This window comes from Diadema antillarum, unplaced genomic scaffold, assembly GCF_040938485.1.
Source record: "Diadema antillarum isolate AM-2024a unplaced genomic scaffold, OU_Dant_1.0 seq00001230_RagTag, whole genome shotgun sequence".
Classification (NCBI taxonomy): domain Eukaryota; kingdom Metazoa; phylum Echinodermata; class Echinoidea; order Diadematoida; family Diadematidae; genus Diadema; species Diadema antillarum.
This window is the reverse complement of record NW_027272018.1, coordinates 11,134-27,370: the sequence shown is the minus strand read 5'-3', so window position 1 is coordinate 27,370 and position 16,237 is coordinate 11,134. Positions and strand designations below refer to the sequence as shown.

The following is a 16,237-nucleotide window of genomic DNA, read 5'->3' as shown; positions in this document are numbered from 1 at the left end:
ACTCATTTGTTATATACTGCAAATCCATATTGGCATTCCAAGCTCTGAGTAAGAATGGATTGTATTGATTCACCCATATATCTTTTGGATCTCTTCTCATGACAATATCTTCTTTTGTAGCTACAGCATTATAGGCATCTTCAAATTCCTTTTGACACATCCCAAGAACTTCAAAGAGCTGTCTAGCATTATCATATGTCCGTTCCATACATGATGAATTCTTTACTGTAGACAGAATATCTTGAGCTTCATCTGTAACTTCCAAATTATCATCAGGCTTCACAACAAATGTTTTCTCACAAGGTGGTCTTGGAAAATTAAATCTACAGGTAGTTCCCTTTTTCTTGCATGATTTTGAATGTTTCTTTGAATGAAGCTGAACATTCTTCACTATTTCATATAGTTCCTCATCTTCATCCTCACATGGAATGTTGCATGAAATGTACTTATCAACAAAATCTATGACATTTACATCTTTGTCGATACCCAAGTTAGGTGCGTTTTCAACCCAAAATAAACAGTGTGTGTGTGGAGATCCTCTCTGTTGAAATTCAATTCTGTAGAAGTAGTCAATTATCTTGCCAATAGGTTCTGCCGGAGAAAGAATCACTTTGTTCAAAAATGCATGAAAGCGTTTGTCAAACATACGAGCTACTGTCACTGGATTTGACCTTAATAAATTACACTTATCTGTCCAATCCAGATCATTTGCTTTTCTTCTATCACCTTGTTGATTTAGCAATGTAGTAATAACTTCAGGCCATCTCATTTCAGCTGATGAAAATGATGCAAACCATGTGGGCTTTCCAAGTTGTCTAACCATTGCTAATACATCTTTCTGCGTAGATTGCCAGTATGGAGGTGTTCCCCGTATTTGTTTCAGAAATTTGTATCCTCTATTCGAATCCAGTATCTCACGAAGTTTTCTTGTATCTTTTAGATCTGAACATTGTATTGATATGGGATTATCTATTTCCTCTGAGCTTTTTCTGAGAGCTATAGAAACATTAGAAAGTATTTGTTGCAGTTCATAAATACATTGAGCATAAAAGATATATTCTGTATTTTTTGCAAATCTGTTGTCTACATGCATCAGGCGATTATGTAAATAACGACCAAGTGTTACTTCAGTGTACCTGGTATCATGAAATGTTGGCTGGCCTGTTGGAAATAGAGCAGGAAAACATTTTGCCTCATTACCCTTATCCATCAACAACGATACAGGACTATTCTTTTCACAAGGTGCACAACATATAATATCTTCGAAAAACTGATCAAGCACTTCTTGCCTCATATCAACCTTCTGTAAACAGGTGTCCAACTGAATGCCTTGTAATTGTCCATCTTGATCATCCTCTATATCATCATCATCATCATTAGTTTCACTTGAATCCAATGGTTTTACACAAGCTGCTTGACTATTTTCCTCTGATAAATCAGAGCTCCATTCATTATCTATAGCAATATCAGAATACCACTTATTATTTTTCTTCAAATATTTCAATGCAGCTAGCACATTCTTCTTCTTGACAAATTGATATTCATAATATCCTTTATATGACAGTTTCCTCTTCAGTTTCACACGAATAAATTGATCATCAGTCTCTGGTCGAGGTAATATCTTTACAGTTTCATCTGTGCGTGAAGGTACACAAACTGTTGGGCCATGTACTCCATATTGTCCTCCTTTAGGCAGGTTCAAAATTTTCATAAATGGAATGTTTAGAGCAATCAAATGCGTTTCCAACTGATTCAGATTTCCAAGTTCCGCAGGAATAGCATGTAATTCTAAATTATTTTTGCTAGCTTCACCAGGCATATTACCAGCTAATAATTTCCTGTGACAAGTGTAACAAATCCATAAACATTTTCTTGGTGACTTTACTATTTGACAGTCAATATCACAGTCATCACTGCATGTATGCAAGTACTCCTCTTTTACGCATTTCGTATCATTATATTTTGCTTTTGTGCACTTCAATACTTGATTTTTGAATAATAATTTCAAACATACACAACATACATATTCAGGGCCATGTGAAACAATTTCCTTAAACTTTTTCAAAACATGATCACAATTTCTCATATCAACTTTCTCTTGCTTTTTTCGTTTCACATTTCTCATTGCAACTTGCTGTCTGTACACAGAATTTGTCTTGTACTTAATGCTAGCAACTTTTCTCATAATTTTCTTATATCTTTCCCTGAATATAGTATTGTTTTGATAATTAGCTCTCTTTATTTTGTTTAGCCTCTCTCTCAATAAAGCATTCGTTTGATATCTACCTTTCCTCAGTTTCATAAGCCTTTCTCTGAATAAAGCATTACTGTGATATCTAGCTTTCCTCAGTTTCTTAAGCCTCTCTCTGAATGAAGCATCGTTTTGATATCTTTCTTTCCTCAGTTTCTTAAGCCTCTCTCTGAATAAAGAATCGTTTTGATATCTAGCTTTCCTCAGTTTCTTAAGCCTCTCTCTGAATAAAGCATCGTTTTGATATCTAGCTTTCCCCAGTTTCTTGAGCCTTTCCCTGAATAAAGCATTGTTTTCATATCTAGCATTCCTCAGTTTCTTGAGCTTTTCTCTAAATAAAGCATTGTTTTGATATCTAGCTTTCCTCAGTTTCTTAAGCCTTTCTCTAAATAAAGCATTATTTTGATATCTAGCTTTCCTCAGTTTCTTAAGCCTCTCTTTATATAGAACATTGGTTTTATAGTAAAATCTTCTCATTTTCTTCAGCCTTTCTCTGAATGAAGCATTGTTTTGATATTTGACTTTCATCTTTGTGCTCATTGCTTTCTTGACATTTTCTCTGTAAGTGGGATCAAAGGAGTACTTGTCTTTTTGTCTCGTCCTCATTTCTTTTCTCTTTTCTAACCTGTAATTCACATCTGTTTGATATTTTACTTTCTTTGCTGCTGCATTTCTAACTTTGCGGAATAGAAAAGGCTGATCATCTGATGAATATTCAATTTTTAACTGCCTTTGCTCATTTTTTCTCTTTTCTCTCTGTGCTCTCATTTGATCTCTATTTTTTCGTCTGGTAACAGTAGCATTCTTTTTTTTTCTTTTTCTCCTTTTTGTAGTTTGCATAGTAGTTTTAACATCTTCAGATTCTTTAGTGTGTCTTCTCATTTTAACTCCAGGTTCCATGTCATCCTCTAATACTTCATTGTTTAATACATTGATTTGACAATCATTGACTTGTTTTGTAAATTTCTTAGTTGTTGTGAGTTTTCTCTTTCTTGTCACAAGTCTTTCCATATCAGTTACATTTTGTGATCTTGACAGCTTTGGACATGAATTCGATGTTTGGATCCTTGGACACACAGATTCTATAATATCATAATGATTGCCATTTGTGTGTTGTAAGTAAATGCCTCTTTGTGATGTAACAATTCCAAACTGCAGTTTGCTTGCACCAAATAATTCCCATTTTGAACAGTTATCTTCATATATATAAATATCAGTATCTAGCAGATTTGATAAGGCCATTATTTCCAATTCTGTAGCCCATGTGCCATTGTTGAATACTCTTTCCTTTGCAATGTATTCTACAATATCTGTGTATCCTGACCTTAAAAGGCTTACATAATCTCCCTTGTTTTGTAAAATATGCTTAACTATTGCTTTTCGAACATCACGGTGTGAATCTTCCTTGCCACATGTGACATATGATATAGCTCTGTAAAAGCAATTTCCATCACCAGTAATTCTATAGATAGTCAATGGTTGTGACAGAATAGTAATATCATTGTTTTCTACCACATCTCTTTGCATATCAGTACTGCTACATTTGTCATTAGCTTTTATACCTAATTTGCAACAAAACTTCTCTCTATCAGATTTATTCACAGGACTGTACATGAGAATAATCTTTTCTATTTCTCCCACTTGTTTCACCTCGGATGCATCAATGTCGGCATTTAATGTCTGTTCACATGTGTTTTGTAATAGAATTTGTGTCTCTTGCAGGTTTGCTACCATTATTTGTTTTGATGTCATTTTCCTCATTCTAACACTGCATTTCTTTACTGTTAGGGTTTTAGTAATCTTAGATGATAAATCATGACTTTCCTTCTTGTTTTCCACACTTGTATCTGAATTCACATGAAATACAGGTAATTTCTCATCCAAAGTACTAGACATAACAGTAGTTACACTTTCCACTACGTCAAAATGATTGCCTCCAGTGAACAGAATATATATGCCTCTCTCAGTTGTTACTTTGTTGTAGTATCCAGGTTTCCTTGCAGACAGTATTTGCCAATTTTCTGTTCGATCATCATACACATATATATCACGATCTAGCATATGTGCCATTGAACTAATATCAGTGTGACCAGCCCATGTTCCTAAATCCATCAATTTCTCTTGAAGTACAAACTCCCTGACACTCTGATATTTCATTGTGTCTATTATATTTTTAAATAAATCACCCTTTTCCAGTAAATGTGCCACATTGGATTTCCTGAGCATGAAATGGTTTCTTTCGCTGCCAGTAACTACATGAGCAATACTTCTGTAAAAGCAGTTGCCATCACCCATAACTCTCTTGATATTTACAGGTTTCCCAATATACAAACTTTCATTTCTATCCTCCATTGATTCATTGGCAGTACCACTGTAACTGAAATTCAATTTATTGCACAAAGACCGCTTGTCTACGTACGTAATCGGCACAAATTTGAAATTTCGATCTCTTCTTTCTGTTGTCTTCTCAACTGAAACAAATTCAACTTCATTCTCATTTCCATAGTCATCACTGTTTACATTTACTCTGTTTTTCTTTGTGTCATGTTGAGTCTTACAGCTATCACTGCTAATTCCTTTAACATGATCACAATGTTTTGAAATGTTGCTATTTTGATCATTTGTATTCCTACATGCAGTATTTAGTGAGTTTGATCTCTTGGAGCCACTAGTTGTCAATGCATTTTTCTTAGAATTGGATTCTAATGCCAGACCAGTTAGTTCAAACTGAGTAGTACGTAAATCACATGCCATTGATTTTGCCAAATTCAAACAGTGTACCTGTATACCTTGCCATGATGAAATGCTAAGCAAGACACTGCATCCATCTTGTACCAAGTATCCATCATGACTTCTGGAATGAGAATCAAATACATAATAACCATTGTCATGTGTAATGATTGCAAATGTACTCTCAGCAAAATTCATAAGACATGCATCATATCTGCATAGTTCTTGTTCTAAGGCTTGGCTCAATGACAAAGCACCAAAATTTGACAAATTGTTTTGATTTCCATCCAACACTCCATATTTTGATTCAGCATAGGTTATTTGAAATTTTTCATCCAGAATATGAAGTTCCTTGGGTAATTCATCTATCATTACAAGCTCTTCATTCAGTGGAGAATCCTTCTTTATGTAATAATACAACTCATTCCCAAGTGTCAGAATCTGATCAAGATCACAAGATCTCATTTCGATTCCATTCTTTGTTTGGGTGTAGAGAACTGCCACAAGGGAATTACATGCACATTGTTTGCCAGCACTGTAACCAAATCGTTGATCACCTTGATTAAAATTTCCTTGTGCGATTGTTTTGGTCATAGGATATGACTGCCTTCTACCACATTCAGAACTTGAGAGTGAAACAGGCTTACAGACATGTTCTTCAGTCTCTAAATCACTTGCAGCTGGTTCATCATCTAATACATGTACTATTGATTCCTGTACATCATATGAATTGTGGTGGTCAGTACTTTTCGCAGAATCATCATTCATTACTATGCAGTCAGATGGATTAGTAGTTTTTTCACTTTCAGGCAAGAATATTGATTCATTACAAACTTCAGCACACTGTGTAGCTGAAACAGGTCTCTGACATGGAGAGTGAACACTTACATCTGTACAACAATTCACAGGGAACAATTCCTTCACTGATAATTGTCTGTCACTTTCAACATCTTTTCTTCCACTGTAACATGGGTTTAGTTCATGCACATTGTGCATTCTGTCACATTTCACTTTGGAGATATCATTCGAGCTTGTGTTGTCTCTACTTGTGGAATTACTGTCCTCATGGTCAGATGTTTCATTCTTACACAACTTTTCATTCTTTGCTACATGTTCTCCTTCAGGAATGTCAGCTTTGACCTTTCCATTATTACGCACCTGTGAGTCAGCATTTTTTTCCGGTAGCACACTTTGTCTGTTGATCTTCGTGAAACGACCTTTCTTTCTTGGTTGCCGTGCATTTCCACCTCCATAGAGCCTGTTCACATTCCAAACTTCTTTTTCAATGTCTGTGGAAGGGACAGAGGCACATGTAGTCTGATCACATTTCGGTACACAACATTCATTACTCATATTCGGAGTGCTTTTAGCCACATCAGCCCAACTTCTCTGTGTTTTTGCATAGATTTGCTCAGTGTATTTTGCCATCACACGAGGTGACTGAACACACTTTGAATATACATTCAATACAGATTCAGTATATACCTGCAGACTATCATTTCGTTCTGTGTCCAAGTTTGCATTCACTTTTTGCTTCACGAGTTTACCAGGTTCTTTTTGCTTCGTTTCTGCTTTTGATTTCTTGCCCTTGCTGGTCTTGGCTCTTTTCTGTTTTTCAAGATAGTAGGCTTTCATTGCTTTGCCAATGTAGGTCACACCAGGTTGGAGAGGCACACCATTTACTGATCTCACTGAGCTCTTGTTAAAGGTCTTGGTCTTGGGATTGTCAGTCATTGTTTGGGATGTAGTCACTTTTGTCTTCCTTGATTTCACAGTTATCCAACCATCATCAACTGCAGTTTCTAATGGCTGAAATTGGCTCTTGGTCAGATTTGTCATGAAAGTCGAATCTGATTCATCTCTCTCACAATCTGCTCTTTTCTGCACACTCACATTTGTCATTTCTAGAATTCCATTGTCCTTTCTTTTCACATACCGGTACCTCTTTTTCAGTCTCTTGCTTGGTTTCCTTCTCTGGTTGCTCTTGCATGATGAATGTGAAACATCAGCACCAGAATCTTCATCACCAATGTCTTTGAGAAGCTCGTATCTGTTGAAATGACAGGGAATGCCAATTTTGTCAAAGATGCGATGGGCAATATTATTGCTTCCACATGCTGAACATATCCAAATCAACCTTGCATCACACAGTCTAGCCTCAGAAATAGTTCCTGTACACATCACATGAAACTGCTTGCCACAATCCTCACATGGTACTCTGCTTTCATTTTCATTGATCACATTACAACATGCATCACATTCACTGACCTCTACATTTCTCAAGTCGCAACTATGGAGGATATCTAGGATATCACCAATAACATTCTTGAATTCACTTGCTTCCATTGTCAAACTACAGGGCTTTGAAAGTAGGTACCTATTACCAAATAAATGTACTGTTCAATCAATATATTCCTTGAATCACTATACTTATATGAATCAGGTCTACCCCTGGTACTCTGTATTGCAATTGACAACAAAATTGTAGAATTGTATTGCCTTGAAAGCTAATATATGATACGTGAACTGTATTACACTGTACAATGTACTTGCAATGAGGCTGTGACACCAGTCCTTATAATGTTTCTACCAACAGGTGGCGCTTCTTATCTACCGAGAAAAATTATTTGTACAAGGTGTGTTGTTTAATTAGTTACTACCAATAGGTGTCGCTTTTTGTCTGCCAAGAAAAATTATTTTGTGCAATGTGTGTATTCTTAATTGTTTCTACCAACAGGTGGCGCTCTTTGTCTATTACCTGCTAGTAATGGCTACTGCGGCAATTTCAGGAATGCGATTATAGCACTCTCACCTTTGCTTATCTTTGTGTACACCTGTCTTGCCACCAGAAGACTTGTATTGTCTACCGCAATAACGTTTACCAGATATAATGCTTTTGTCTTAAGATGGCGCTCTTCAATTCTCTTTTACCGTAAATTCCCCACTCAAGACACCGTTTCTCAAGTGATGCAAGACTATATTTCTATTTTTAAATTTTCAGCAAACTTCTCGCCTCCTGTAAGAGAATTCTCTTTCAATTATGATTCTCTTCAATTCTGATTGCTTTATAGTTTTCACCTCCTTTACGGAATGCACTCTTTATTCAACACTCCTTAAAACTCTTTTGTTAGATTTCGACTCTTTTTCTCCTCAATTCTGACTCTTCCTCTCTTATTACTCTTTCTCTCTTTGATTCTAACTCTTTCTGTCTTTGATTCCGACTCTTTCTGCCTCTGATTCTGAGACTCTCTCTCTCTCTCTGATTCTCTTTGAAATTATTTCAAGTTCTTTCAAGATAGAGTAGGATCAAAGATTCAGGTTTGCTGAAGATTCAAATTCAGTTACAGCAGATAGAGTTTTATCTTTGTAATCACAGTCTTCTATTTGTGCAACTTTAAATATCCCAGGTTGGTTCCCTTTTTTTTTACAAATTTGACTATTTCTAAAGCATGTAATAGCAATTTTATAAGATTGTATTTACTCTAATCAAGCCCGTTTTTTCTCTATCACAATTTATATCCCAAGACAAATTCTCAAATGACAATGTTTTTTAGTACTCGTACTTTCAGATCTCTGTTTATCCCTAATATCACTCTTTCCTCTTTTTAGTGTAATATCACTCTTTGTATTTAATCTCCAATACTACTCTTAACACTTATTCTGCAATTCCACCCCTTCTACTTATTCAGTTAAATCACTGGTTGCACTTTTTGTGTACTATCACTCTTTGCATTTATTTATCATTATGACTCTCTGCACTTCTGTTCCAGTTTATATACAGGGGTTTCACTCGTTTCTTGTTTTCTTGATTGTATGTATACTTTCCAATTTTCTTGTTATATACAGGGGTTTCACCTGTTCTCCGGTTTTCTTGTTATACACAGGGGTTTCACCTGTTCTCTGGTTTTCTTGTTTTTTCAGGGGTTTCACCTGTTCTCCTGTTTTCTCGTTTATATACTTTCCAATTTTCTTGTTATATACAGGGGTTTCACCTGTTCTCTGGTTTTCTTGTTATATATACTTTCCAATTTTCTTGTTATATACTTTCCAATTTTCTTGTTATATACAGGGGTTTCACCTGTTCTCCGGTTTTCTTGTTAGGGGATACAGGGGTCTCACCTGTTCTCCGGTTTTCTTGTTATATACAGGGGTTTCACCTGTTCTCCGGTTTTCTTGTTATATACAGGGGTCTCACCTGTTCTCCGGTTTTCTTGTTATATACAGGGGTCTCACCTGTTCTCCGGTTTTCTTGTTATATACAGGGGTCTCACCTGTTCTCCGGTTTTCTTGTTATATACAGGGGTCTCACCTGTTCTCCGGTTTTCTTGTTATATACAGGGGTTTCACCTGTTCTCCGGTTTTCTCGTTTTTTTCAGGGGTTTCACCTGTTCACCTGTTTTCTCGTTTGTCAGGGGTTTCACCTGTTCACCTGTTTTCTCGTTTGTCAGGGGTTTCACCTGTTCACCTGTTTTCTCGTTTGTCAGGGATTTCACCTGTTCACCGGTTTTGTTTTACAGGGGTTTCACCTGTATCCTGTTTCGCTTTACAGGGGTTTCACCTGTATCCTGTTTTCTTATCCAGGGGTTTCACAGACCTGTAAAGAAAGAAAACAAAAAGAACATTAGCTTTGTTGAAATTATATTGTGGTTTCTGATCCTGCCTCCCAAAGTCAGGGGAAAATTATGCTGCCCTACGATCTAAAACTCTGAAATTTTCAAGTTTGACTGCACTCTTACTAAGAGGTCACTATGGGTAACGAAATTATGGTGGCAAAATCAAACTGATGATATCTGCTCTTCATTTTTTTTTTTTTTATAATATAACCGGGAGGGGTAGCCATTATATTAGAGCGGAAAAACTAATATCATTTTCTTCATTCACTCAAAGTTAGCTTTCGAAGTTACTTCCTTTTGTGACCTGAGGGAAGCATAATTTTCCAAGACTTTCTTACGCAATAACACTTGCTGTCTTCCAATATAATGTTTTGTCTTCTAGATCTTCTTTGACAATATATTCCTCATCAATATACATGTAGTATTACCAAAAGATGCATAAAGTTTTGACATATATCTGATGCAAAAATAAAAAAATAGATAAATTTGACTTCTGACTGGCAGGACACTAAATGTGGACTTCATCACTCTCATCAATTGTGAACAAAATTGACATAGCAATAAACAAATAATTGGGAACACATGACCTCAACATGACTTTTTTTATGGCAAAGAGAAGCTTTCATTATTTTTGTTGGAAATGCCAGCAAAAATTATTTGTTATATAAAATTGCAAAATCTAACCCCGTAAACACATTTTTGTTTTTCATCCCCCTCACAGTTGTTTAACATATAAACATTCAAATAATATATGAATAGACTGGAATGGTGACATGCTACCTTGATGGAATTTATGAATACTAAGGACAGGCCTTAAACAAAGTGCCAATTTCATGACAAATTCAAAGTACTTTTTTATGCAAAATGATAAAGTAAAAATAAGGTCCTTTTGTCACAATCTTAACAATTCAATCAAAGTTTTTGGTACCAATGGCAAAGGTATTGGTATCAACGACAAAGGTAATTGGTATCAATTTAATGGCAGAGGTTACTGGTATCAATTCAATGGCAAAGGTAATTCGTATCAATGGCAAAGGTAATTGGTCTCAATGGAAAAGGTATTGGTATAATGGCAAAGGCAAGTATATTCCATCTTACAATGCATCTATTGTGAGTGCTACAGTAGTCTTCACGGATCTGAACAATCCAAAGTGACACACAGCAAACTAGGAAGCAGTGTGCGGATACATTTGGATTGTACTACTCATATCAGCAGGAATGTGAACAAACTCTTGGCATATTTCTGAATTGTGCTTACACACACCTTTTTACTAATTAATATGACATAATTTTTAATTAGCCAAATGGTTTTAGAGCTACACAAGTCTCCCACTTCACCCTTTGTCCCACTTAACCCCAGTCTTCCCTATTCCTTTACAGCAATACTAACCCTATAAACAAGGGATTTTGTAATCTCAAGTCAGTACACATTGCCAGTAATTTGAATCAACCATACAACAGTAGTGTAGTTTGGCAGTAGGCTATAAAAAATTGATGAAAACAAGCACAACTGGTGTAGGGCCTACACACAACACAGTGTACATCACTTAACCCTAACTAGGCCGGGCTATTTAGGTAGTTGATAGAGCCGGGGGGGGGGCCTCCCAGGCCCCCCCTCCAGATCTCGGCCGTCGACCGCGCGATCGCGACGAAAATTAGCACACACATCGCCTATGATGTAATCCAAAATGCCATGAAGTTAATTTTTCAAAAAATCATCATTTATGCTAAATTATGCTAATTTATGCATGATGATGCATAAAATCAGACTATTTGGTATAAATCACACAAAAAAAGCTCAAAACAGGCACATTTTTTGTGTAAATATTCTTTTTAGTGTCCTTAGCAAATGTAGTTAAAAAAAATTGTGATATCAGAAAAAATTCCTAAGAATTTTATTGTTTTTTTGAATTTCTTATGTATTTCATTGTTTTTTCGACTTTATGTTTTTCATTGTTTTTTTGATGAAATTTGTCCGCGACATCGCTCCGAACAAGAAAATATGTTATTCAGTGATTTTAATCAATAAAACACCAAAATAATCATGCTTTTATGAAATTTGCCAGTAAGCACAGTTTGCATTGAAATTGTACACGAATTAACGTTTTTGAGCAATTTTTGGTCTGACATGCATGTACATATTTATGCGTAACTTCGGAACCGCGCGCCCGGGCGTCGCAAATTTGGTGTCAAAAGATGCGGGAGACTCGAAAGAAAAAAGTCATGAAACGTAGCGGCGATAGCTTTTTGCGATTGCGATACATTGCGCGGAACGTCGAGGGGGGGGCCTCGGAGGCCCCCCCCCCCGGCCTAGTTAGGGTTAAGTGATGTCAATGTGTGCTATATTCCATTTGTCATCACCCCACTGCAAAACTTGCACTTGTGTCCTTAGAGTACATTAAAACCCTCGTAAACAACTTGAAGAAGGAAACATTTCCTTTATAAACAAGACAATTGCCAAAATGTCTCTTGTCCGTTTGCACAGAATAGAAAAAATTCTAACTCTCAAAGTTTGGTAACCCATGTCTGTGACCTTTAACCTTGTAATGACCTTCAACTCTCCAAGAGATATCTACCAAATAAGATTCGTTCCAAACAGACATGTCCGTCAAGAGCTGTGAGAAATTACCAAAATGCACCCTAAAAAACATGACTTTGGCCCCTAAAAGATCATTGACCCCTGCCTGTGACCTTCGACCTTGTGGTGACCTTCATCTCCCAAGGAAACATTTACCACCTAAGTTTGGTTGCAAACAGACATGTCCATCAAAAGTCATGAGCCATTATCGAAACACGCCATCAAACACTTGACTTCAGCCCTTAAAGTTCATTGACCCCTGCCTGTGACCTTTGACCTTAAGGTGACCTTGCTGTTTAGTAAAATGTGTAACTTTCCATAACCACTCTACCCTCTAAATTTCATTAAAATTGAACCCCTCAGTACAGATATTCCAGTTTCTGTAGCGTTACAGACAGACGACAGACAAGCCGACAATGGACGGTCGGACGCTGCACACAATCCCTTAGTCCCGCCCCTCACCTCCAATGGGCTCAACAAAAACCTACAATAGGCAATCACGTACAACTCAAATGAAGTCGTTCAGTGCCCTGTTCCATCTCTCATGAACCCAAGGTAAAACTGCACGATTAGTCTATTGAAGATACTGGTATCCTCACAATAGACTACACAAGCCTGATTCTTGTCCAAAAAAAAAACTGCAATAACTTATTCTCCTAAAGTGAATAATTGTACATCCTGCATAACCTTTAGTCACTACCAACAATACGCAAGTATTTACTTTAGTGGGATATACTATAGTGCAATGCCAGTTATCATAAACACCAATGGCAGACATATTCCTTCACAGGAATACTACATATTGCGCAGTGTTACGTCACATATTGCCTGTATTTTAAAGCTACCATGTAGACCTTACTGCAGTTTGGCACTAGGATGATGACTGATGAAATAACATCCAACTGCTGCACACAGATCACAATCTGCACCCCTGTGTGGTTTATTCAGTCTTTTAACACCCCAGTGCAAAACTGCACATGTGTCCTTGGTACATTAGCCTGCTAAAGATGAGTCCCAAGTATACTCAATCTGGCGTCTAAGGAAAAAGCATTTTATATCAATATCAGTTCATTTTCTTAAAAGAAATACTGCTATCTCCACAGTAGACTGCTCAATTCCAACTCCTGCCAAAAAATAACATTTGTACCTAAAGTGTTAAGGGTAATCGGCAATGCACAATAATTTAGCCCGCTAAAGTGAATTACCCAAACACTATACCACTTTGCTCTGTCCACGAAAAAAAACCCCCGAATCCTCCACAGATCCAAATGATGATGAGGAATTCTGAAACAAAAAACAAAAATGCTATTATTCAATAAAATATATATCTTTTCTATTAATATAACATGCAAACATAAGTAACATTTGAATATCATAACAATCATGAATAATTAACATTCCAGTATTCTTGGTTTTGACATAGACTGTCTCTAATGTATCGCATGTTGAATGGCCCAAACTTCTACACTGTTTGCTATTGAAACACATGAAGTAATAGTATTGCAACTCATGCCTTTCTGACTTGACAATATACCACCTAAATTTGGATCCAAACAGACATGCCCGTCAGAAGTTATGAGAAATTATCAAAATGCACCCTAAACAACTTTTTGGCTCCTAAGAGTTCATTGACCCCTGCCTGTGACTTCTGACCTTGTGGTTACCTTCATCTCCCAAGGAAACATTTACTACCTAAGATTGGTTGCAAACAGACATATCCATCAAAAGTTATGAGCCATCATCGAAACACGCCATAAAAAAACTTGACTTCCGCCCTTAAAGTTCACTGACCCCTGCCTGTGACCTTTGATCTTAAGGTGACCATGCTGTTTGGTAAAATGTGTAACTTTGCATAACCACAGTACCCTCCAAATTTAATTAAAATTGAAGCCCTCAGTACAGATATTCCAGTTTTTGTAGCGTTACAGACAGACGACAGACGAGCGGATAAAGGAGGGACAGACACTGCACACAATCCCTTAGTCCCGCCCCTCACCTCCAATGGGCTCGACAAAAACCTACAATAGGCAATCACGTACAACTCAAATGAAGTCATTCAGTGCTCTGTTCCATCTCTCATGAACCCAAGGTAAAACTGCACTATTAGTCTATTGAAGATACTGGTATCCTCACAATAGACCACACAAGCCCGATTCGTGTCCAAAAAAAAAAAAAACTGCAATAACTTACCCTCCTAAAGTGAATAATTGTATAACCTTTAGTCACTACCAACAATACGCAGGTATGGTGGGATATACTAAGTACTATAGTGCAATGCCAGTTATCATAAACACCAATGGCAGACATATTCCCTCACAGGAATACTACATATTGTACAGTGTTACATCACATTATATTGCCTGTATTTTAAAGCTACCATGTAGACCTTACTGCAGTTTGGCACTAGGATGATGACTGATGAAATAACATCCAACTGCTGCACACAGATCGAAATCTGTACCCCTAATATGATGTCACTGTGTGCTTTATTCAGTCTTTTAACACGTGTACCCCAGTCCAAAACTGCACTTGTGTCCTTCATACATTAGCCTCTTGAAGATGAGTCCCAAGTATACACAATCTGGGGTCTAAGGAAAAAGCATTTCACATCAAAATCAGATCATCATCTAAAAAAAAAATACTGCTATCTCCACAGCAGACTACCAAATCCCAACTCTTTCCAAAAAACAACATTTGTACCTGAAGTGTTAAAGATAATTGGCATTGCACAGTAATTTAGCCCGCTAAAGTGAATTACCCAAACACTATACCAGGAAAATGACCTCTTTGCTCCGTCCACAAAAAGAAAAACCAAATCCTCCACAGATCCAAATGATGATTAGGAATTCTGAAACAAAAAACAAAAATGTTATTATGCAATAAAATATATACCTTTTCTAATACTGTATAACATGCAAACATAAGTAATCTTTGAATATCATAACAATCATAAATAATTAACATTCCAGCATATTTGGTTTTGACAGACTGTCTCTAATGTATCGCATGATGAATGGCCCAAACTTCTACAATGTTTGCTACTGAAACACATGAAGTAACAGTATTGCAACTCATGCCTTTCTGACTTGACAATATTCGCATGAAACAATGAAAAATTACCTGAAAATTTGTGCAGTTTTGATAGGATACCTAACAAAAATACTAGTCCAAAACTCTTTGAATAATGTCAAACATTTTGAAGGATATTAGGACAGAAACAGAAAAGAATAAAACCTTGTTTCATGATTATTAATAATATTTAAATACTGTAAAACATGATATATTCGCGGCACGAATTTTTCGCGAATTTGAACCGACAGCCTTTTTCGTGGCATGAAATTTTCGCGAAGTGCCACTGGCGTTCAATGCATGTAGTGTAAACAAGGACTTTCGCGTGCATTTTAATTTCGCGATTCTTGGCGCTCGCGAAATTAAAGTGCACGCAAAAATTTGTTTTACAGTAAGAAAATTCGGGCAAATGATATCTATTTTCGGGCAAGTGTTTTGCAAGTATCAAAATTACCTAGCCTAATCAGGCAATTGCCCCCCCCCCCCCCCCCCAAAAAAAAAAAAAAACAAGAAATTGTGTACCACCCTGAAACTGCCCTAATTATCCATTATCATTAAAGGGGAAGTTCAAGACTGGAACGGAGTTTGCAAATTTCCTAAAGAATCTTAGGTACGGTAATTATCCAAATTCCAATAAAGATACATTTCTGACAATTAAGAACTCGTACCTAAGTACAATGTAGTCTCTTCCCCTGTATGCCCCCTAAAAAAAAGGAAAAATGAAAGGGAGAAATGTTGTTTTTCGTATTTTATTACCACTTTTCAATCATTCTGATTATCTGCGCCACGTCATCCTCTAACCCTAAGGAGTCCATGAAAGAGTCTATGACTGAGCTCATCATATTAGGTTGATCACGTCACGCTTACTCTGTTCTAGGTTTCTGCTTACGTGCCTACCTCTGTCAAGCAGAGCTACCAAGTCTCACGCATGCTGCGCAAGACTCTAGAATTTAGGGGCCATCTCACAATCTCATGCATGACACCCATTTTTCTCAC

At 36.7% G+C, this 16,237-nt stretch overlaps 1 protein-coding gene across 10 annotated transcripts in view; it reads right to left on the bottom strand.

The window, feature by feature from the left end:
* LOC139745035 (uncharacterized) overlaps positions 1-16,237 on the bottom strand; it is a 61,826-nt gene that overhangs the window by 44,294 nt on the left and 1,295 nt on the right. For 2 of the 10 annotated variants that reach the window (XM_071655442.1, XM_071655444.1), the window contains exons 2-4: positions 14,944-15,020; positions 13,391-13,456; positions 9,139-9,575 (exon numbers count right to left, since the gene is read on the bottom strand). The gene's annotated coding sequence lies outside the window, so the exon portion shown is untranslated. Of the gene's footprint in view, positions 1-5,032; positions 5,106-6,139; positions 6,271-6,917; positions 9,576-13,377; positions 13,457-14,930; positions 15,021-16,237 lie in introns of all 10 variants that reach the window. The other 8 variants (XR_011711863.1, XR_011711861.1, XR_011711865.1 and 5 more) reach the window with 8 other exon arrangements.